The sequence below is a fragment of the Podarcis filfolensis genome (genome assembly GCF_964270895.1).
Source record: "Podarcis filfolensis genome assembly, chromosome: 10".
Taxonomy (NCBI): domain Eukaryota; kingdom Metazoa; phylum Chordata; class Lepidosauria; order Squamata; family Lacertidae; genus Podarcis; species Podarcis filfolensis.
The window spans coordinates 51,780,095-51,805,053 of NC_139612.1; the positions used below are offsets into that span (position 1 = coordinate 51,780,095).

Genomic DNA, 24,959 nt, shown 5'->3' on the forward strand with positions numbered 1-24,959 from the left:
GGAGGCAGTGGAAGACTGGAGTGCCCGGCGTGCTCTTGTCCATGGGGTCACGAAGAGTCGGACACGACTAAACGACTAAACAACAACAACAAAAACAGCCAAGGAGCTGGATTTCAGTTCTGTTTTAAAGGGATGTGCACACACAGCTCCTGAACTGGAATGGAGAACCATGTGTCTAGGGCTGCCCATCCAGCCAGGGATATGCATGGCAAATGCTTCAGCAGTATTAAGGCATATTTCCAAGATTCATGCAAATAGGTTGCCCAGCTGCTGATAGGGCTGCTGTACCTTTCAACAGGTGTATAGAAGTAAACAGTTTAGCCATTATGGCTTATCATGCAGGGAAAACTGTTTGCCATGTGATTAATTGCATGCAGCTGTTTTTATTCTAAATAAAAGTCCTCCCCACTAGTGCCCTTGAAGATACTGTGCCATGTCTCCACTCAAACTTAATGCAGTTGTATCAGTTTCAGTTGTAATTTTCATAAATGAGCAACATGGCAGCCGCCTATGAAGCTCTTACAAATAAGTACCACCATGTGAGATTAAACATTCTTGCTTAAAAAAACAAACCAACAAACCAAACAAACAATAAATATGCCAATAAATATGATGCACATATTTATGGTGAAGATGTGTGATGAAGGGCAGGATGTGAGTGGTTATGTGCATGCTAAGGCAATGATCCTTTCTCTAAAGCCAGTACAAAAAAAGGCTATCCTTATTTCAGCCTGAGATGTTTTAGGTAGGGCATGCCATCTCTGAGCTCATCTGGACTGGAGGAATCAGTGAAATTGGCACAGCAACTATCTTGCCAAACAACAGAAGGATCTGGGGCACCTCGAGGGTACTTTGCATCTGATTGCAACACTGCTAGGAGCAGTGGTTGGTATTATGATACTGTGAGATGATATTTGCCCAGAGAACTTGCAAGCTGCAGTGGGGATCTGGAGGTTATTAGGAGAACATCTCCACTAGTGTCTACAGGACCATTCCAGGAACAGAATTTTATTTTCATTCAGAAATGTATAGCTAGCAAAGAAAAAACAGGTGCGTGCATGTCCAGAGAAGACTCCCTGGAATAGACCCTGATGTTGGGAAAGATTGAGGGCACAAGGAGAAGGGGACGACAGAGGACGAGATTGTTGGACAGTGTTCTTGAAGCTACCAGCATGAGCCTGACCAAACTGCGGGAGGCAGTGGAAGACAGGAGTGCCTGGCGTGCTCTGGTCCATGGGGTCACGAAGAGTCGGACACGACTAAACGACTAAACAACAACATAATGTTTTGGGCCACATTTTGCTGAAAAGGTGTGTTATTAGAAGAAGGAGATGAAGCTTGATTGAGAAGAAAAAGACTGGTTGATTTTATTGATTTATTATATTTCTATGCCTCTTTTCATTCAAATGAATTCCGAAGCAGCTTACAACAATAAATAATCATAACGCGATAGAACATTGTGTTGCGCATCAGAAATACAGCTGGTAGCGTGGGTAGCGTTATCCATGCAGCAAATTTCTTCCTCTGCTTACCAACATAATTTTGCAAAACCAGGACGCAAATTCCCATCCAACGGTCTCAAAAAGAATAATTAGCAGGACACTCAGACAAGCAGGCTTTTAATAGCTTATAATTCAAATCCCCAGTGACTTCGAGCTCACTGCACTTGTGGGAATGGCACCTCTGTGCTTGAAACTTGAGGAGTCTTTGCTAAGCCTTTCTTTGCTGTGCTCCCAAATTAATTTGTTCTGATGTGGAGCGCAGGCAATGAGAGTGTTGCAGCTAAGCAAAATGAATGCCTTCCCCTCCCTTTTTTTTGGTAGCGTGCCTGCTGGTTTGTTCAGCCGTGCTTTGTGTTCTGCTTTCTTGACGGCGGCCTGGACAATGGTTCAGTAGCTACGTTGAAGCACTGTGTTTAGATCGTAGCCAAAGCAGTGACACACAAAATAAGGGCAAACACGGAATTATGAATGCAAAATTAGCCTTTACAACAGCTGACTTGAGGCCATTCTATTCACCTTCCCATTTCATGCACTCCTTATCCTGTTCCCCCCTTCTTTATTTCTATAATGTGCATTTGTGACAAAGCCACTAATTAAATTAAATGTGCATATTACAGTTGGCTAAGATAAATATGAGCCTTCTCCACATTATGTGAAAATATATTTAATTATGATCTACAGGCAGATAATATTAATTGCATTTGTACCCCATCTTTTTTCCAAGGAACTCAAGGTGGTTCTTCCTCTCATTTAATTCCCACAACAGCCCTGTGAGGTAGGCTAGTCTGAGAGGCAGAAACTGGTCCAAGGTTTGAACCATGGTCCCCTAGGTCCTAGTCCAGGTGCTCCTGGGAAGTCCTCTTATACAAGGTCAGTTCAAACTAGACTTGCTAGTGAATTTTGTTCAAGACTGGAACCTGAGATTGCAATAGTGCTGTGTTTATTCCTTTGCTCCTCTCCTACTATCATCTAATAATGCAAAATGTCTGATGTGGCATCATCATGTTAAGAGTTCCTCTACAAGAGTAGCCAATGAAGTTTGGGGGGTATTGGAGAAACTTACATATTTGACATGGGGAATTGCTGTTTTGGTGGCAGCTACATTCTCTGCAATGTCTAGTTCCTGAAGGAGACCACGTACCCAGTTGTAGAGCACTTGCCTTGCATGCAAAAGGATAAGTCTGTAGAATCTCCAAAGGCAGATAAACCCCTCAGAATGCCACCCTAGGACTTGAGCTCTGTGGTTTTTCCTCTGGAACAACCCCTGACAGTTGTTTGCTGGGGGATTGATCTGTGTTGTGTGTGTTTTTTTACAGACAGAGCAGTCCTTTGGAACACCACTGCAGGACCTGGGTTCTTTCTTTTGTCCTCTGGGCTGCCTCTTGACAGTACTGCGTGCTGGGAGTCGCTCACTGCTTCACAGATGGCAGAGAATGGGAGGAGGCAGGCAGGCAAGTTTGTGGGGTGTGTTTGTGTGTCAGAGGGAGATAGAGAATGGTAAAAGAATGAATGGATGATGAATGAATAAATGAGAGAAAGAAACGCTGTTCTAAAAAGGTTGGCTTTGACCTCACCACTGTCACTTGGATGTAGCCCCTGAGGAAATATGGCTCTCAACCCCAGAAAGGTTGCCTAGGCCTGAAATAAAAGGACTGCAGTCCACAAACACCTTGGGGAACCACTGCCAATCAAATGAGGCACCAGCCAGGTAGATGAATCAGTGGTTGGCGTAGTGCAATGCGGCTTCTTTCATGTTCAAGGCAGAAATGCATCCCAAGGAGGAAGGCTGAGTTGTATCCTCTCCCTCATGGAGCCACCAACTAGAGTTTGAGAATCCAAGTGGGGAAGCTGTATTCTATGCAGGAATCCTAAACCAGCTGTTGAGAATTTTTGCTGCCCATTTGTGCAGTCAGTAAATCTGATTCTGATTTTTAAAAAACAAAACAAAACAACAACAACCTTTAATCCTCAAACCATATCAGGTATGTTTAGCTACAGGTGGCCTCCATGGTACTGCCAATGTCAGGGAGACCTGTGTCAACCTGCTGCAATAGGGCTGTTTGCACAAGGTTAAACTTTTAACTCATGTGCACTCTTTGTTTGTTTCTTTCATGATATTCCTTCCTCAGCTATGTGTGCTTTTCCTGTTGAGCTTTGCTTTTTTCATCAGGAAGGCAGAACACCTTCCCCAGAAGTGGTGGAAGAAGAATAAGTAAGTCATGGTTCCTCCATTACCACTTCCTGACACCTACCTAATATATAAGGGGAAGGCGTTTTGAAGGATAGGTAAAGGTAAAGGTAAAGGAACTCCTGACCATTAGGTCCAGTCGTGACCGACTTGGGGGTTGCGGCGCTCATCTCCCTTTAATGGCCGGGGGAGCCGGCGTACAGCTTCTGGGTCATGTGGCCAGCATGGCTAAGCCGCTTCTGGCGAACCAGAGCAGCACACGGAAACACCGTTTACCTTCCTGCTGGAGTGGTACCTATTTATCTACTTGCACTTTGATGTGCTTTCGAACTGCTAGGTTGGCAGGAGCAGGGACAGAGCAACGGGAGCTCACCCCATCATGGGGACTCGAACCGCCGACCTTCTGATTGGCAAGCCCAAGAGGCTCAGCGGTTTAACCCACAGTGCCACCCACATCCCGAAGGATAGGTACCATTGTATTAAAGGCCAGATCCCTACATTGTATAGAATGGACCTCCTGATGAGATGGTATCTACTGGAGACTCTTTCCTGCAGAGCACAGTGATTGATTAGGCATATAAAAGGTGAAATGATCTTTCAGGTATCCTGTACTTTGCATACCAGTGCCTGCATCTTGAACGTAGGCAGTTGGGGACTTAGCTGGGGGGCTGAAAGTCTGCCGTGGCAAGCATTCTCCACTTGTGTAGGCTTCCCACACAATGTCAGGTTCTGGCTATGCAGGGTTTTAAATGGCGCAGGAAGTCTATTTGAGTAACTGCAGGATCCCTGCTATAGAAGTTAACCCTCCAATACATTGAGAGGTGTGGGGCCATGGGGCAAAGTAGTGTTGTAGTGGGTAGGGTCAATAGACTTATCTTTGCTCTCCCCCTTCCACAATTTTGTGTGTGTGTGTGTGTGTGTGTGTGTGTGTGTGATAGAGAGAGAGAGAGAGAGAGAGAGAGAGAGAGAAGGTTCAGAAAAGGGCAACTAAAATGATCAAGCAACTCCCCATTGAGGGGGACAGATAAAATAAAGAACTTCTTCATGTAGTATATAGTTAAATCATGGCACTTGCTCCCCCAGGAGGCAGTGATGACCAGCTTGGGTGGGTTTAAAAGGCGATTTGACAAATGCACATAGGAGAAGGCTATCTATGGCTAGCTGAAGGCAGTAATGTATCTGAATACCAGGTTCTGGAAACCACATGAGGGGAGAGTGTCCTTGTGCTCAGGTTCTGCTTGTGGGTTTTCAATGGGCATCTGTGATACCAGGATGCCATTGGCCTGATTCAGCGTGTTCTTCATATGTTGCTTTCCTATGTTCTTAGAGAGAGTGCAACTGAATATGACTCTGATTGTACACATCCTCTATTTCACTGAGTATACACGGCTATGAAATAAACACACATGCACATTGTACATTCTAAGTTCCATGGACGGGTGAAGCTGAGAGCACAAAAGGCATGTAGAACATCTGAAGTGGCCTTTGCTGCTTTGCAGAAAGAGTGCTTCCCCTGGGATGTTTTCCAAATATCTCCCCTGTGCATGTCTGCTATAGTTACAGCACCACACAGCATTGCTAGAAAGGGCAGCCGTCTGCTGCGTCCAGGGCTGGCTGCCAGCAATGGTCTCTGGAGCAGACAGCGGGGAATGCAGTTGCTTGTGCTGAATGGTCAGCTCCCTCCCTCCCATCTCTCTCCTCCTGACCTCCCTTCACTCTTCTTGGAAGCAAAAAGCACAAAAGCAGATTCTGCTGTTCAAGACAGTTCCATTTGTATCAGGTCACAAAAGTGGTTTTGGCTGAACAGTTGCATTCGGCGCAGACAGTGATGGCTCATTTGGGGTGAGGGAGCCTTTTTCGGTTCCTGGTTGCATTAGGCTACATCCAACGAGACATTGTCAGAGCTTTTAATTTCAAAGCTGTGCGCCATGAGCTGACACATGTCAGAAATATATATTTTTTAAATGCAATGCCTTTCCTCCCCTTATTTCTGAATTTGAGTGGACCGAGACCTGGTCTTCTACACTTGCAGCAGAATGAGATGATGGAGTGGACTGTACCACTTTAGGTTGCAAGTGGGGTTGTTAATTGTGAATGGTCCTCCATGAAAAAAGCCCTGCATTTATTTATTTTTGACTTAGCATATAAAAAACCTCTGGTCCAGGTTGCTCACTTCTGCACTGTGTTATTTCCTGCAGGGGTGATCGTTCTCCTACATTCTGATGTCACATAGTCTGTTCTATCAGTTCAGGACACCAGATGTGTTCCTTTAGCTATAAAACTAACACAGCTTGGGACCTTTTTTTAAAAAAAGAGAAGTGCCGTGACAGAACCTTCATTAAACTAGTACAAGTTCTTAGAGAGAGGAAGCATAGTCCATCCCTGCGCTGAAACACTCCAATCTCCACTTCATGAATGGTGGAATAGAGTATTGTGCTAGAAAGTCACCTCACATACAAAGCCCAGTGGGAAGGGATTGTGGCTCAGTGGTTGAGCACCTGCTTCTGAAGGTTCTAGGTTCAAAAATGAATGGGTAGATGGAAGAGTTTGAGGAGAAAAATAATTTAATTTGAAATGTATGCAAAAGAAAACTCTACAGCACAAAAGAGGCAGTTACAGTATTAGAAGAACAAAATGATTTAAGTCTACAATCCCAGGCATACATCAGTTGGGTGTACTCAAGAGTACACAGCATAGCATTGCACTGTGAGTGAACTTACATCAGCGAGGCATGCTACTGAGTAAATTATACATAGGATTACACTGTTACACATTTCCTCTGAGACACAATGCAAGCAACTTGTGGACTGCATTCCAGTTATTTTATTAACAGACAATGAATTACCTTTTTAAAGGAAGTAATTTCAGCAGTTTTCCGCGGACAAGCTGCCAGCCCAGGGAGCTTCCATTGTGTCTGCTTAATTGGTTGCAAATAGAATGTTACTGCAAACAGCGAAATATACAAATACTCCGGAAACTTGTGTGTGACGTTATTCAGGTTGCTGAGATGACAATAAATAAGAACTGATCATTTTTAAGGAGAAGGAGATAAGACAAGGGATTAGAATGACCGTGTTATGAACTTGATAGAAATGTGCATTTACGAGCTAAAATTAAGATTTTAAAATTAAAGCTGATGGACTGATGTCGTATAAGGCAGCTTCATATATTTTTAGCAGTGTTTTATTGTTGCTTTCTTGTTTTTTAATGCATATTTAACTGATTTGTATGTTTTTGTTATTGGGTTTTTTAGTCAATATTGCATGGGCACCAGATGGGAAGACAACTAATAAATACAGTACATAAGTGAGTAGTTAATCATGCACAAACCACAGTTCCTCTTAGGAAGAGATATTACACTTTCTACCTAAATATGTCTTTTTTGGAGGATGAACCCAGTGCTGTTATCTTGCCACTCTTGATTTTCTCTCCCTATCCAACACCCAGGACAACCTTGCCTTCCACTATATCCAAGTCTCTTGCCTAATATTTCATGCTGAGAATGCAAAGCAGTGGATCAAATACAGTAGCACAAATAACACTTTATCTTTTACAGTTGCTGGCCATTCAGACTTCCTGTCTCCACAGTCACTTCCTCTTCATTACCCTTTGAAATGTTACGTCTTCTTAAAGTATGAAAAGAGATTGAACCCTAAGTGAAATCAAGGATGGTTTTATGCTTTCTTTCATTCCTCTGTTCCCTACTGAAGGATTTCTGGGGCAACACAAATAGTACTTTATATATGTCAGTGGAATTGCAACCAAGCTTGTGAAAAAAATGGGGAAAGAATCCCAAATAATACAGCTTACCGGATAAGCCAAACTCAGTTCATTATTTGACGTAAATGGGAGAAAAGGTCAAACTTGGTAGTTGGAACAGCCTTGGCGCTGGTATGTGCAATGACATTGATCTGCTTCTCTGAGTCGCACTCAGGTTGTCATACAGGCCAACACAAGGCCATGTTGTTCATTTTATTCTCTGTAATTCGGGTTCTTTTATTCTCTGTAACTCGAGAATAAGGGCCCATGTTTTATGGTGTTGTAGGCACTGCATGTTCTGTCACAGCTTTGAATGAGGATGGTCATGTGATGGCTGGCAGCACACTGCGCTTTAGGGCACCAGTGACCCTTCCCTCTACTATTTGAATAGCTGTGCTATTACTCAGTACACATAGGGATCTGCATGCACCATGGGCCATGGCATAAACATTGCCACTGATGGAACAGGGGTTTGAAGTCGGCATGAGCAGCAGCTGCAGTGCCAGAGCTGGTTGTGAGAATCACATGTCTGTTTAGGCTAGATCTAAGATGAAAATACATTATTCCCATGTTTACCCCCTGCCTCTGAAATCTCATCTGTGTCAGGTATTATACTGTAAGCTTCTTGGGGCAGGGGCCTGCCTTCTTGTACTTTGTAAAGTGTTATGCACAGTGATAGTGCTTTTTAGATATATAATGATGAGGGGAGAGGAGTTAGTCTTCACAAGCAAATTCTCCTAGACTTTCTAGGCATGGGTCTGAGTGTTTTGTTTTGTTTTCATTTGTCCTGCCGCTTTTCCTGGGAAAACCTGCTGTTTACTGATGAATCAAAATGAAATCAATCTGCAGGAAAAAAATTGATTGTTGTTTGTTCCGATTCAGCAGTAAAGAGTTGTTTTTCCCAGGGGAAAGGGGTGGGGCAAGCAGAAGTGTGGACAAGCCCTCTGTAGACACATAGGCAACCTGGTCACAGACTTTTCTGGTATGGTGAGATGTACTGTATTTCTGTTAAATTCTAGTACAGTGGTACCTCGGGTTAAGAACTTAATTCGTTCTGGAGGTCAGTTCTTAACCTGAAACTGTTCTTAACCTGAAGCACCACTTTAGCTAATGGGGCCTCCCGCTGCTGCTGCACCACTGCTGCAAGATTTCTGTTCTCATCCTGAAGCAAAGTTCTTAACCCGAGGTACTGTTTCTGGGTTAGCGGAGTCTGTAACCTGAAGCGTCTGTAACCTGAAGCGTCTGTAACCCGAAGTACCACTGTAATCAGGTTATATCTAATGTTAGTCCTGTTGAGGGCAGACCCGCTAAAAGTAGTGGGCATGATTTACATAGGTCCGTTGTCTGTGCATCTACTAATCTGATCATTACTTAGTTGGAAACAATACATTATTTGTAAATTTGCATTGATGCATGCATATTAGCATGTGCAAATTTTATGCAAATGTGCACAAACTTTTTAGGGGGGATTAATTTCCTCTTTGGGGTGACTTTCAAGCTCTCATGAAATAGCTTCATTTCAGTGTTGCAAAGCAAAAACACCCTAATAAACCTCATTATAGCAACCCATATTCCATGATGACAATTCACTTCATTGATGCCGGTGTGTTCACTGTTTACTTTTATTCAGTGTATAAAGTTCATCTTCTCCATCTGTCAGCATGATTGTGTGCGATCAATTAATAAACCTAAAAAAGGCTGCAGTGCACTTCTTTAATGAATGTTCTTTCATAGCACAGATAATGGGAAGGAAGAGGGCAGCCTTTCATGATTTCCGTAATGCCATATTTGCTCTTTTCTGATGCGCACTGCTTTATGAAAACAACAACAAACAAAAAAATCCAACCACCTTAAACCACAAAAAGCTCTGAGCAATTTGTGTTGACTGTGCGTGTGCCTTCAGTAAACATTCCTATTCCCTTTCCTCCCTGCTGCCTGTGTGATTGTTCTTTGATCAAACTAAACAGGGCTTGAAAAGACAAAAGAGGCAGAAACAGAAGAAAGATGTCTTTAAAGAACTTATCGTGCAGCTACCTCCACTATGAGCAAAAGTGTTGTCCAATGAGTATGATAAAGAAGACTTGCTTGTTTGGGGCTTTTTTTCTTTCTTTGCAAATGCTTAAAAAAGAGGGCAATTTGTGTGGACATTATCTAGCATTGTGTTTCTGAAAGACAAAGAGACCTGACTAAGCAGAGTCCAAGTTTAATGCCATAAAAAACCCTTGAGCTCACAACCGAGGGCATTTATGATCCCTGGATAGGCCCAACCAGTAATGGCATTGAAAGTTTCCATGTTGGGGTAGGAAAGCAAAGAGGGTTTTGGTAAGGAAGAGCACATTTTGCAGGGAGGTTTAAAGGCACTGTTCAAGATTAAATATTATTTTCAAGTGCAAATTTGGCTTTGCCTCAAGTGCATTTTAAGAGCCTTGGTTATGGTGACTAGCTTATCCTGCATAACGATAATTGGCAGGGAGACTCTGAGTGACAGGTGTTGGGCTACTCCTCTCACTAAATGCCACCCCCATCTTGTGCATGCTTGTTCATATTGATTGATTGATTTAATATTTTTTATAAAGTGCCTTTTGTGATATAAGACCCCTAAGTGGTTTCCACCAAACAAGGAAGCCGTTGACAATAACACGTTTAAGATACAATTAATGCCCCACCACCGTAAACAGCAACAACAATAGTAACCATCAATACAGCAATATAAATGGAGTCTGGGCCCCAAACATGCATGTAACATCCCAGTCAGATTCTCTGCATAATACCAGTAGCAGTGAGATAGACCATTAGTCCATTTAGCTCTGTATTGTCACTACAATGACTGGCAAAGGCTCTCTGGGGTTTCAAACAGAAGTCTTTCCCACAGCCCTACCTGGAGATGCTGGGGAATGATGCTTGTGACCATCTGCATGGAAAGTATGTATTTTACACCGAGCTACCAAGCTACATTTGAGAAGGAGACATGTCTGCTGCCTGGGGCTCCACGTTTGCAACACAAACTCCGACTTTTTCAACTTTGAGAAATGTAGTTATTCACGTAGCATGCACACTTTTTACTTAGATTTCTAAACTGGAACTGTTCATTAAGCTGATGATGAAACCATAGCCTGGATCTCTGACGTTCTTCTTCCAAATCCCTTTCAGGAGGCGGATTGCAACAGTCAAGGATCAACTAGTGTAGGGGTGCACTGGGACTGTGTAGCCTTGGGGCTCTTCATTCATTTCCCTGACTTTTTCATCAGTCAGATCACATTAGATTCCAGGACACTGCTTGGTGTCAGTTACTTAGGTCAAAAGGCTGGCAAATACCTGTGGGTAGATGGGTAATTGGATGGAGGACATGCAGTTAGTCTGTCAGGCCACCAGGAATTTGGGTGGCAGATGGTGGTTCAGATAGTCTGGCAGTGCAAAGGGGATGCCTGGTGACTAGTTCCCCAGACTGGGGGAGAGCTGCAGATTCAGGAGAGATGGCTAGAGGAAGAGTCTATCATCTATCTATCTAATCTCAATTCAAAGCGTGGCAGTTTCAATCCCTAGCATCCAGATATGGCTAGGAAAGAATCTTTACTGAAATCCTGCAGAGATACTGCTAGTTAGTGCAGACCACACATTGCAACAGTGCCAAGTTCTTTACTATTTTTAGAATGACTTCAGAGATGGTCCTAACATTAAATCATGCCAAAATTGTTGTTGTTGTTGTTGTTGTTGTTACCCATTGGGGTGCTATTGCGTTATTATGCATGTATTATACCTGAAGTCTTGAACTGCCTTGGGCTAGTGTTCGCCTGAGTGAATATTGCTGAAACTTCATTGCAATGCTGTTGTTTGCCATCAATCCTATTTTGTTTTCTGCTGTTTTCTTTTCTGAAAGTTTGTTTTGCTGTCTAATAAAAGCCAGTCCCGCTTTGACTTGAGCTTATTATTTATTACTACCCTCCAACTTTCCTTTGCAAGGGAGGTGGCAATCTGTTCTCTTTTTCTCCCCCCCCTTTAAAAAAACCTTCCATAATCTTTGCTCTCTCCATCCCCAGATTTCAGAAATCGGTGACTATTATGTAACAGATGGTCTGACAGACCTCCAACTCTTTGACGTGATGGCTTGCTTGGCGTAGAACATAGCGGCAGTGGAGTAAGTATTCAGAAAGATAGACGCTCATGAATTTTAACTCTCTCATGACAAAGGAATTCAAGGGGGCAAGGGCTGATCTATCAGTTGCCGAAGTAATTAAAAGACTTAGATGGCTCTCTAGGACAGAGTATCCCTTCACTGTTACAGGCTGTTTATACTGGATTAGCCTTGTCCATGCCCCATTCATCTATATATGAATAACTAGAACAAAACAATGGGCCAGCCTTAATCCAGAAATTGATACATTCCAACAAGCACCAGTCAGGGCTGTTCTTTTAGTTTTTAATGAAATGTACAGTGTGACATCAAGATGGGGCATGCCACAGCAAAATGAGTAGCCATTTTGATTGCTGCTTTTGATACTCTCGCTTAATTGCCATAGTTCCAGTGGTGTAAAATCCACTTTTCTAATACTAATTGGGATACTGAGGTTTTGCCTTATTAGCTTTAGCAGTTGAGAGACACAACAGCGGCAAAAGTTGGACCACTTTCTGGTGGTGAGGTGAAAATGTAAAGAATGAAAACTTTGCAAATGCACGAGTCACACCAGGCTCTTTCTTCTGCTTACCCTGGATAGTCATTCTGTCACTTGTAAGGGGTAGTAATATGCTTGTCTCCAGGGTTGTGGGCAAGGCAAATGCACCTTGTCAAGGGTGAGGAACCTCAGGTCTGCAGGGTCAAAAGCTGCTCTCCATATGCCTTTATCTAGCACTTGAGACTCTTCCCAGGCCACACCCTCTCCTAAGACCACACCCCTCGCCAACACTGCTATGCGCTGTCTTGGGGTGCTTTTTCCTGGCTGAAATGTTCCTGTAAACTGTGGCAATGCATGTTGCTTGCCTGGGTGGAGGATGAAGATATATGGTTGGGTGAGGGTATAAATACAGCTGATGGTTGTGTGGCTTGAATGCACCTGACTGTACAAAGGTAAGAATCACATGCATTTCACTTCTGCCTGGCCCTGCATGTGGCCTCCGGAGGCTTGCCCACAAGGGAATTTGACCCTCTGCCTGACAAAGGTTCCCAGCCCCTGGTATAGGTGGCTTCCTACACACCACAGCTTATGGGGTCTCAGGTACCAGGGTTTGGAAGGACCTGTGCTTGAGAACGTGAAGGGCTAATGCCAGTCAGGATATACTGGACAGGTCACTTTTTTGACTAAACAACTTGGTATAAAGTAAAGTGATCCCACTTCACTTCTTGTCTAAGGAAGGGCATTAGTTGCTCGAGGTCCCTTGATGCCTACCTGAAACATCATAGAAGGCACATGGAGACTCCATAATGGTGTAGAAGTGCAAGGCTTTAATGGGTAGCCATCTCCAAGACAATGGGTAGCCATCAGGGCTGCACCAGAATAGAAGTACTGAGTTGTCCACCTTTCTTATTGGAGCAATGCCAGTGTCACGCTGAATCTGTCCTTGCGCCTGCAAAACCTTACTCTGATTCTGCTACCAATAACCCTGCCATGTTATTCCTGTTCAGGGCTCACCCTCTGAACCCCACCTAGGCTCAAAAAACCTACCGTATTTTACAGGGGCATTCTGATATCTAGGGCAAATGGTGCACAGCACTGTATAAATTAAAAGTAAAAGTAGACTGTAAGCAGAATGTAAGCAGAGTAAGCAAGGCTCTGTTGGATTCTTCTTAATCATTCTCTGTAAGGTGGATAGGAAGTTCTTTGTAAATTGGCACATTTCACTGTCAGTTTTGTTTCATCAGAGATGGTTCTCAAATGTTCGCTTTTCATATTCTCTTATTCGGATATCTGTGATTTGTGGAAAAGAAAACTATACTTTTCTCCGTTTTGTGTCTGGTACTAGTACCTTTGTGGCTGAATAACAGAGAGCTCCTTGAGTTTCAGCTCAAACAGAGTGTGTGCAGTCATACCCTTTAACAACACAGTGATTCCTTTGCAGTAAGAGAAGAGAAAACAAAATAATAATGATTTTAGACTAAATTTTCAATGATTTGAAAGACACACAAGTCCCAAAGTTTTTTACCCTCTGCACAGTAAGTTGGGAATTCTGGGTTGTATTCAACAAGGGCATAGTGCTTATAGAAGGCCTTCACTCCTGCAGTGGGACTATTCCTCCCCTATTCCCCTAGTGCTTCCCAAATCTGCTCTGGATTCCACCCCATAAGGTCTGGAGCAGTTCTGGGGGAGTGTAAGGGTACATTGTGTGGGCACTAGAAGTTCCGTTGTGCAAGCAGCAGTCATTCCATCAGTGTGATTCCTTTGTTGGGCAGAATGTTAAACAGAGGGGGCACCAAATAAATTTACTTAACAGCGCTTAGTAACAACAGGGTAAGAAGCAATTAAGAGTCAGGATTCCAGACATAGCCAGAATTAACAGCATTTCAGTCAAGATGCCAAAAGAAACAGGGCAGAATAATGTGCCTGTTTCTTTCCAGAAGGCATAGGAAGAACCAATATGATTTCTGCCATTCTTGAGACATCCAGTTCTCATAGAAATATAGGCAGCTGGTCAGACCACTGGTCCATCTAGCTTAACAATGCCTACACTGTTTGGCAGCAGCTCTCTGGGGTTTCAGACAGGGAACAAATCTCATTCCCACCTGGAAATGCCAGGGAATGAACTTGGAACCTTCTGCATGCAAAGCAGATGTCCTGCCACTGAGCTACGACCCAGTTCAAGGTGACAGCCTTACCACTTGGCAGAATGAGGTGGATGCCACAGGCAGCCAATGCTGAAGCAGGGGCATGGGAGTAGTGGCAAGATGTTGGGGACAGAGCTGTGTATGCTACTTGGCCTGCCCTGCATCTGTAAGTGCAGTGAAGGATACTGTCCCTGTATTGAAGTAAGACTCAAAACTGCCAGTCAAGTCAGTTTCTGTCCACAGGGGTAGAGGAACAGCATCTTGTCCTTCTCAGGCAGCGGAATGACTTAGGCCGGCCCTGTCAGGTTCTAGACTGGATCAAGCTACTCTTGCCAAGTGCTTGTTATTTTTTATTTTTTTAGGACCAACACAGAAAGGAATAATCCAAGTAGATTTTTTAAAAAATCATCATCATCACCATCGTCAAGGCAAACAGAGGTTGTTCATGGGCTGCCCTATGATTCAGATGTTCCAGCCTGTGGATAAACAAAGCTGCGAAATAAAGGTCATTTTAATCAGGCATCACGTGAAAATTACCTGAGGGCAAATAAATGCAAGTATCAGATTCTTATCAGATCCCTGGGATAATAATAGCCGCGTCACTGGGGAGAGTCTGTTAGTGTTGGCCCACTGGGTCATATAACAATGCAAATGCTCCCTTTGGCTTCCCACTGCTGTGACCCGTCCATCTGCTTCTCTCTGGCCATATGTCAGAGAACTATCAAAGACTACAAACATCTGAGTTTTATGCATCTGAATGTTCTTCAGTTTTCATTGAAGCTTCATAGAAATGCTGCTGCTCTGAAATTCTTCTTTCATAAAAGGGCTTTTTGTACTTTTAAGTTGAGTGTTAACATTCTAGTATTGATATTATTAGGAGTTGTATTTGCATAGTGTTGCTGTAACGGCTTGTAGCTGAGCCTAGGAAAGTTCGCCCAATGCACCATTATCACTTTATTGTGATAATTTTTAAGTCACATCTTGGGGCGAGAAAACAGATGGAAGTGTGTGTGTGTGTGTGTGTGTGTGTGTGCTTAGTAGCAGCACTAATATGAAGCTCATAGTAAAAAACTAAATGGTTTCAGTATCAAAAATATCATAAAAGATTAAAATGCTTTCCAAGGAAACAGAAAATGTGTGACTCAAAAATTAAAAAAATAAAAATACCTCCGGACTCTCTATTCTAGAGCTAAAATTTAAAGCAAGCCATTCTCTGGAGCATATTGTGAACAGGCAGTTTTACAAGTTGTAACGGAGCCACACAAAAGTAGTAGATGGAAAGACAATCTTTGTTGGGCTATAAATGCAGTGTGTAGTTACATTGTATTTAAGATAACTCTGTTAAAGTTCAAATTCAGATTTCACGCATTCACACAAGTACCCCGAATAAGTTTCTTTAAAGGCAAATCTAAAGCTTCATGTAGGAGTTATTTTGCTCATTCGGTTCATTGTGCACTCGATGTTATAAGTCCCATGTACTTTTATGCAAGCATCTAGAGCAGGGGTTGTCAGGGAACTGCCATTGGAACTAGAGGAGGAGGCGAGGCTCCACAGCGATGCTGGAGAGGGGCCAAGCAGGGAGAGAGGCAGGTCTCCGGCTGGGGAAGAAAATCAGCGCAACACCAGGGATAGAGGGGGGTCGATGGGGGAAGCAGAGAGGAGGCTCCAGGACTCTTCGCAGGAGACTAGCGAGGAGAGCACAGGTCCTCCGCTGCCCACACCCACCCTGCGCAGAAGACTTCCGTGCAGGGAGAGTAGGCGGCGACTTGGCGTCAAAGAACTTCTTTGCTGGAAGAGGTTCAAGAAACGCCCACTGACGGATTCTGCTAGCGACTGAACAGCCACGGAGTGGATGGCTGTCCAGACAGAAATGGTTTAACCAGGCAACCTAGCCCAGAGCGGCGGTAACTTACGCACGAGCAACCCCTAAAGCCATTACAGGGGTGAAGAATTTACCACCCGCCTGATATTGTTGGACTACAAATCCCATCATCCCTCACCACTGGCCTTGCTGGCTGGGGCTGATGGGAGCTGGAGTCCAACAATATCAGGAGGCAGGTAAAGGTAAAGGGACCCCTGACCATTAGGTCCAGTCATGGCTGACTCTGGGGTTGCGGCTCTCATCTCGCTTTATTGGCCAAGAGAGCCGGCGTACAGCTTCCGGGTCATGTGGCCAGCATGACTAAACCTCTTCTGGTGAACCAGAGCAGCACATGGAAACGCTGTTTACCTTCCCGCCGGAGCGGTACCTATTTATCTACTTGCACTTTGACGTGCTTTCAAACTGCTAGGTTGGCAGGAGCAGGGACTGAGCAACAGGCGCTCACCCCGTCACAGGGATTTGAACCGCCGACCTTCTGATCAGCAAGTCCTAGGCTCTGAGGTTTAACCCACAGCGCCACCAGCGTCCCTCCATATCAGGAGGTACACAGGCTTAAATGGACTAGTGACCCATCAATTTTATCCCTCCCTCTAACTGTGAGTTAAAATGTTAACCTCACTGAAGTGGTATGTAATACAGTGCCAACTTCTTCAGTTAAGAGAATGTGTGTGTACAAGTTTTGGTCCCAAATAAATGCAGCTTTCCAAACCTTTGAAACTCACCTGTGCTGTTCCTCCCGATAAAAGGATTCTGCTGCCTTTCTTTCCAGCTTCTTTTATCTGGCTGAGTGCTCTCTGGGTACCCAGTCAGTCAGGATACGTTAGAAGAGCTCTAGAATCTTTCCTCGTGAATCCATTCTCTTTTTAACTAGTACAAGCATCCTTTCATATTTAAATCTCAGAGCCTATTTACAGTTTCCAATAGTCTTAATGTGAGTTCAGCCCACCAAGGGGAAATCTGGACAGCAGTAAATACATAAGAGTTCAGCTGAATTACCTTTCAGAGGGAAAAAGCCATTATTATGGTACACTGCAATCTAATTTATCCGAATGCACTAAATTGGAGCAGGGGAAGAGAGGAGAGCAGAAAATCAGATATTCAGATGTGTGTTACAGTGAAAACAAGCTTATATGGTGGTGGGAGATGCAAAACAGATTCAGGTACTTTTGCTAGAGCTGAAACAAAATGTTGCACACCTTTGAGATTCAGCAAAAGTTCAGAATTCAGTTTCAGCTTTTTGAATTTCAAGCACAACCTCATTTCAAATCCCACAGTTCCCATTTCATTCTGGGGCTCTTAGAAGCAAATGTTCCCGGTGTCTGTGTTCCCCAGGTCCCCTTCCCTTCTGCACCCCAATGCCACTGTTCTCATGATTTCTGTCCCCCACCCTACTGAAGGGTAAAAGTTAAAAAGTGCAAATCCTGGCAGTACTGTAGGCACCACTTCACTCTCTAATACATTCATTGGAACCCACAGTATTATTAGGGCCAGGGGAGGGTGAAGCGTTGAAGGATATGCTGCCCAGATGACAAGACCCCACTCTTGGCCTCACTGATGTGGTCCAAAGGAAAGCAGAGCAATACATTTGGCACCAGCTTGACTGCAGGAGTTGCTGGAAGGAGGTGTACAAGGCGCCATCCAACTACCTTAAAGACTTCACTCCAGATTTGTGTAGGGTTTACTTCTTAGTCTCTTATTCTCGCAAAGACATCCCACAAGGCAGTGGAGGTTTAGGACCAGATTTTTCCTTCTCCTAGATAGGCTACTTTCCCAGGTTGACAAGCCCCATCTGCCCCTCACTGCACTATACAGTACAGTGGTACCTCGGGTTAAGTACTTAATGTGTTCCGGAGGTCCGTTCTTAACCTGAAACTGTTCTTAACCTGAAGCACCACTTTAGCTAATGGGGCCTCGATTTCTGTTCTCATCCTGAAGCAAAGTTCCTAACGTGAAGCACTATTTCTGGGCTAGCAGAGTCTGTAAGCTGAAGCGTATGTAACCTGAAGCGTATGTAACCTGAGGTACCACTGTATGTGCAGAAACCTCCTTCTTGACCGTTGGACCCACAATCTGCTGGACCCTGTCTTTGCATGCAGGGGAAGTCCCTAACTCACTGTGTGTGTGTGTGTGTGTGTGTGTGTGTGTGTGTGTGTGTGCTGGGTGCTGTGGATTTTATTCAGGCACTGTAATATTTACTCTTGACTCCCTGAATGGCTTAGGACTGTTGGTTTACCCAGCACACTTTGCCCTGGGATTGCCACTGGTGCTCACTGGTGGCAGTTCTCCAAGTTCTCTGGCAAATATATATCTCAACTTGGTTATCTAAGGTTATCTTGAACTAGAGAGAGCAAGAATTGATCATGGGATGTAAAGCAGGAATGGGGAGCTGGAGACGCTGCAGATATTGTTGGACTACAGCTCCCTTCATTCATGAATGTTGGCCATGCTGGCTGGGGCTGATGGGAGATGGAATCCAACAACACACGGAGAGTCACAGGTTCCTCATCCCTGATGCAAAGCATATGATCTACCGCTGAGTTGTATTTTCTGCCCTTGAGTTGACGGGATTTTTATTGAAGGTCTGTTCTTGGTTGTGATTAACCCGATCAAATGGGTGGGGTACAAATAATAATAAATTGTTGTTGTTGTTACTGACTACACAAAGGGTGGAAAGTGGAGTCCATGGTAAAAATCAGAGATATTTGTTATTGCTGGCATGAATAGATTCCATTTTCAAGATCAGCAATTTTGGGATGTTTGCCTTCTACAGCCTTATGAAGTTTTAAAGCAGCTGTTCACACATCTCTACGGATTTTCTGCGGATGGGTGGCAACAGCTATTCTTTGGGACTGATTAGTTTGTTTAGTTCTCTCTCTCTGTATACTAACTCGTTAAAAAAAATCATCAGGATCAGTAGTGTGTTCTTTCTGATACAGTTACTCTCTGATACAGAATGGCTGCGAAATCTGTAAGGCCTGGGGAGACGAAATCACTGTTGCTGCTTTTCAGTGATCTCTGTACTACCACCACTCCAGTCTATGTGTATGTATCTGCCTGCCCGTCTTTGTGTGCACATGTGCAAACGGATCTCAACAGAAGGTTTTGACCTTACAGCTCTCGGAGGGTTGGCCAACACCAAATGTGGCCCTCAGGCCCAAAAAAGTTAACCATCCCTTTTGTATATGGTTTTGTTTTGTTTGTTTATCATTCATTTTACCAAATATCAGTGCAATCTTATACAAATCTTTTCTGACACAAGTCCAGTTGAGCTCAATAGGACATACTCCCTGGTAAAAAAGGAGTATAGGATTTCAGCCTTTTCCATTGTTCAGTCAGCCACATTTCTGGCTCCAAGAGCATACCACTGACAGCTGCATAATTCGGATTAATTCTTTTTATGAAGTTGTGTAATCTCATTTTACAATCAAGAGGTTGCACTTCCCCTATTTCCTATGACTAATGTATTCTACTTTAGAATGTTGGTTTTACTTATTGGATCCAACCTTTCTTTGAAGGAACTCAGGGCAATACTCAGGGATAATTCACAGGGTTATCTTGTTTTTTCCTCACTCTACAAGGAGCCTATGAGGTGGGTTCAGCTGAGGGATAGTGGCTGGTTAAACAGCCTCCTGCTTCTACAGTGCTTGAACTGTATTCATTTTTAAAAAGAATTTGTTCTAATTCAAGTTCACCTTGTTCAATAAGGAACTAGCTCAGTTCGTGTTCATCCTAATGAAGCTTGTAGTTCACAGAAAGTTCATCCTTGGCAAAAAAATAAAGTAAAGTAAAATAAAATAAACCAGCATGTTCTTCATTCTTTCATTCATTCAGTTTATATTCCACTCTTTATTTCAAAGTAGTAATGGATGGCAAACACTCACTAAAACAATATAATTAAAAACAGTTTTTTTAAAAAAACTGTAATAAACCACTGTGCTGAAGTATAGGGTACAAAAGTAAATCAGGGGCCACCACCAAGTGGTAATATGTCTGCCAGACAGAATGTGAACAGATGATGTTTTCCCCTGGTGGCAAGGAGAAACAGATACAAGACACTATTTTAAATTTCCCATGTCCCCCTGCTGTTGTGTCATTGTGGGAATTTTAAATAGCAGTTCCTCAACACACTTGTGTGAGGCCAGTGGGACCTCAGAAGCTGACCAAAGCATGGGGTGCTGATCTCAGAACTGGTTTGAACCCGGGCCAACCAACATTCTATCCACTGAAGGTGCAGGTGCCAGGTTTAAAGCATGACCGCACAGTTACAAAATGGAGGAAGAATGACGGGCTTAAACCTATGAAGCTCACTTCTCTGGGTTTCATATGTAACTTCATGTTACAAAATCAGCAGGTACATTATACACCCACTTGCTGCATACTATTGTGTTTTCTGAAATGCATGTACCTAGAGATAAGGCCAATCATTAGCAGTGGGTGCGTGGGTGGGGTTACATGGTCTAAAAAATTGAATCCTTCTCACCCATTAAAGCATCTACATGTTGTACACATGGCAAACCTGCTTCTTTTGTAACGTTGAAATGGCTGATACAGTAATGTATTTCCCCCAGAAAATCAGACTAAGGGGTCTTGGTGGATAGAGCGTCAAACTAGGACGTGAGCAACCAGGATTCGAATCTCCACTTGGCCATGAAGCTCACTGGGTGACTTTGGGCCAGTCACTGCCTCTTAGCCTAACTTACCTCATAGGGTTGTTCTAGGGGGTGAAATGAAGACGGGGAGAATCATGCATGCCACCTTGAGCTCCTTGGAAAAAATGGTGGGACTAATAAAATGTAATGTAACGTAATCCAAGATTTCTTCTCTGACCTTGTACTATTTATGTTGCAAAAAGGTTGCAGGAAGCAATAGTAAAGTGTGTGGGTATGCACACGCGCTTGTGTATTTAAATCTGCAAGCTTGATTCCAGGAATAGGCACATTTAACACAGCACAGGCTCTGTTCAAATGCAGTATTTCTGAATACACAAAAGAAACTCTATTGGCTCAAGCCAAGAGAAGATGCAAGCTTGAGCTCGCTCAGAGCTGAGTAATGCTATCTTGTCAATAGGAATTGCCTTGAGTCTCTATCTGTTTGGCCACGCTAACTAATGATCATTTAACTGTACTGTCAGTTCTGTTTAAATTTGAGTGTTGCCAGTTGCTTCCTTTGCCCGGCCAGCCAATGAGAGCTGGGCAAGTCATTCATGCATGCTGCTGCCCCAGTGGCTCTGAGCCTATAGCAGCCCAGTTTAATAGGGCATTCAGAGCTCATTAGCAAGGAAACACATCAGGAGTGACCGCTCCAGTACCACACGTTGCAACTAATAGCCTCGCTGAACAGAATCGTTTCTGTTTCTGCTCACTTGTTGTTGAGTCCTTTCTGTGTCAACAAGTGGTCATGTCGGCAGGAGCCCGGCCATTCTGCCCAACAGTTTTATCCGTTGCTCTCCCGAGCCAGACTTGTGTCCTCCTTCATTGTTCGGCCTACAATGGAGCATGAGCAATCACAAAGGCTTCACAGCCATTCATCATCAGCTCACAGATTCGCCCGAGCAATATTGCCTGCCAAACGCTCAGGCCATCGTGTTGGCACAGTGAGCGAGTGAGTGAATGAATGAATACCCATGAAATACAAATAGTTTCACAACTTGCACTTTTTTGTATGTGTGGCTCCGATGGCATGACAAGGAGGGACAGGAGCACAAGGAAGCTCTGGCTGGAAAAGGGAAGATTCAGGAGGAGAGAGGGAAGCAACTTGGAAAAGGAAAAGGAGAGGCAAAGCTATTGGAGGTGGAACGCACATCGTGGGCCAAAATAAACTTGAATTGATTTCTTTTTATGACAGGTGCCATTGAGCCAGAGCTTAGCACTGTGAAATATCACTGATTTAAACAGGCATTTAACTCTCTGCCACAGAAACCAGCTGGATCTCAAACTGTTGACTTGCATTCTGTTAGGGCTGCGATCCAATTAACAGGAATCTTAAGAGGACACTCCTAAACATCAGTACTTAGACATCAGTACTAATACTCTCAGGTACGTATGCATAGGATCGCAACAGTAGCCTATTACTCATATGAATTTTAGTCAATTGGTAGCACAATCCTATTTGTGTTCACTCGGAAGTCTCACTATGTTCAGTCGGGCTAACTTCCTGGTAAGTGTGTTTAGGATTGTAGCCTAAATCTGCACACAGTCACAAATAAATTGCAGTATTGCTGGAAGAAGAAAGCATACTTTGTTTTTCAATTAAGCGCATGTTCTTTGAAGCACCACACACACACACACAAACACACAGATTAATTGGGGAGGGGAGACATTTTCATGTTAATAAACAGTTTTGTAATAAATTAATTTAGGCTGCAGTCCTACCCAATGCCCTGATGGGCTCTCTCTGTGGGGAAAAATAATATTGAGCCCTTCCATCCTATTCTGTATTTTAAAAACTATTTCCCTCCCATTGGAAATGAGGAGAGTGGACTGTGCCAGTACCAGAGCTGGTGCAATTTCCTCCCTGATCTGGGGCTGTATCAGCGGAATGGGAAGACATTAACATTGTTGGATCCAACCTTCACTCTTGTACACTCTTGGCATGTTCCTTGGCAGCTCTAGCCACTGTCAGAAAGGGAAATGCAATGGCATAGGCTGTTGGGTCTATTGACTAAAAGCTGGAACCCTACAATTGGTTTGGACCCAGATTTCCTGTGAGTAGAGTGATACTCATGGGACACTTCTTCTAGAGGAAAGAGGGAAGGAATTTCATTTTAATTCAAATTGGGTCATGGCTGCACATGACAATGATAATGAAGGAGAGCCCGCAACCTCCTGAAGGAATCTGTTCCACTGTTGAACAGCTCTTGCTGTCAGAAAGTTCTTCCTGCTGTTTAGTTGGAATCTCCTTTCTTGTAACTTGAAGCCATTGGTTCCAGTCCTACCCTCCAGAGCAGAAGAAAACAAACTTACTCCATCTTCTGTGTGACAGTTCTTTAGATAGTTGAAGATGGACTGCAAGAAGATCAAACCTCTCCATTCTTAAGGAAATCAGCCCTGAGTGCTCACTGGAAGGGCAAATCCTGAAGCTGAGGCTTTAATACTTTGGCCACCTCATGAGAAGAGAAGACTCCCTGAAAAAGACCCTGATGTTGGGAAAGATGGAGGGCACAAGGAGAAGGGGACACCAGAGGACAAGATGGTTGGAAGCTACTAACATGAGTTTGACCAAACTGCAGGAGGCAGTGGAAGACAGGAGTGCCTGGCGTGCTCTGGTCCATGGGGTCATGAGGAGTCGGACACGACTAAACAGCAACAACAATCATATATCCTCTCAGTTGCTTTATGTGGGCTAGCTTACCAGAAATGGCCAGAAATTGCTTTTGTTTTATCGAGGAATTTAATCTTACCAAGTATACTAGTAGCTTTTAAAACTGAGACATAGTTTTGCTATCTAGAGGAGAAGTAAGGTGATGATCCTATATATACTTGCTTGGAAGTAAGCCTCACTGAATTCATGTGGGACTTACTTCTGAGTTAGACATGCATAATGTTGCATTACATATCTCAGAGAAATTAAGTGCTTGACTTAACAACTACTCATTTATCCCTACTGGTTGGGGTGACATCTGGGAACTTGATTCCATCATGCCCACATTGAGAGCCATTTCAGCTGAACCAGTGAGACTCGCTACACTACTGAAGAATATGTGTCAACAAAAGAAAAACCTACAAGAAAATAAAGTCATGCTCACAGCTCTGGCCATTGTTGACTAGCTCACATTTCATAGGCGAGTTAGCTAAAGAATAGCTGTCTCTTGTTCGTCAATCTGCCATTTAACCACAGCATATGGTTTTTGTCTTGGGATCATGCAACATGTCACAAAGGAACAGACAGTGGACAGTTACTAGGGAGTCTTTGTATGCTTTGGAGGGCAAAGGAAGATGGTATTTTAATAGATTTCCCTAGAGACCTCTTTGAGCAGTAATCTAATTGCTGAAATCAAATTTGGGACCCTGATCACAAATCATTACCTTGTCTTTTAGCCATCTATCTTTCTGTTGTTCAAACAAATAATATGCATCTAGACATCCATTAGTGTTGTTCCTTTCAGGATATGTCTGTGTGCTTAACCAGCGACTCCTGCTAATGATGGGTGAGGGACCAATTGTTTAAAAATGGGGGGGGCAAGTTTGCTTGCACTTCCTAAAACACCAATACCAATGCTGTTTGATTGTTCCGCTTACTGAGGGTAAAAAATGCATGCATTTGCATGACATTTGCATTCTGATACTTGCTGCAGCTTTAGGTGCCATGACATGAGCAAAGGCTTGCAATGTGTCTCTCATTCCAGAAATTCTGCCATGCTGGCCATTTCAAAACTTTAATTGGTTGTGATGATCAGGATGCCTCCAGAGAATGGTGGGATCAGGCATTTCCTCAGGACCCAAGACTGGCAAAGGGCCAATTTCCCCAGCAGTGGCACCATTTCTACTTACATGAAGCATGACTGCATGCTACATGAGACTACATGAAATAAATCTCATGCATGCTCCTCTTCTAGGTTAATACACCCACTGAGGCACCTGGAGGGTTGCATTTGGTCCCTGGAGTTATAAAAATGCAATACAAAAAATTAGAATCTAGCAGCTTTTATGCAGATCTGTGTCCTCTGTGGTCAATCATCTCCTCTCTTTGAGAGCGGTGTAAGAGTCTACCCTAGGTCCAGGGAGGTTGGCATCTAGAGAGTTTTCTATTTTGCCTACTTCCATATTGCACCTAGCTTCTTCTGCGATTGGGCCAAACATTTATTTTAAAATATGGCCCTGAAGAATTTGGTATGTCTTAATCCGAAAGTGCTTTTTTAAATTCAAAGAAGAAGAA

The 24,959-nt window shown here is 43.5% G+C and overlaps 1 long non-coding RNA gene across 1 annotated transcript in view; it reads left to right on the forward strand.

The window, feature by feature from the left end:
* LOC310743725 overlaps positions 1–24,959 on the forward strand; it is a 146,506-nt gene that overhangs the window by 82,296 nt on the left and 39,251 nt on the right. Inside the window, exon 3 of the long non-coding RNA XR_014539190.1 lies at positions 11,487–11,584. This is a non-coding gene — a long non-coding RNA (uncharacterized lncRNA). The remainder of the gene's footprint in view (positions 1–11,486; positions 11,585–24,959) is intronic.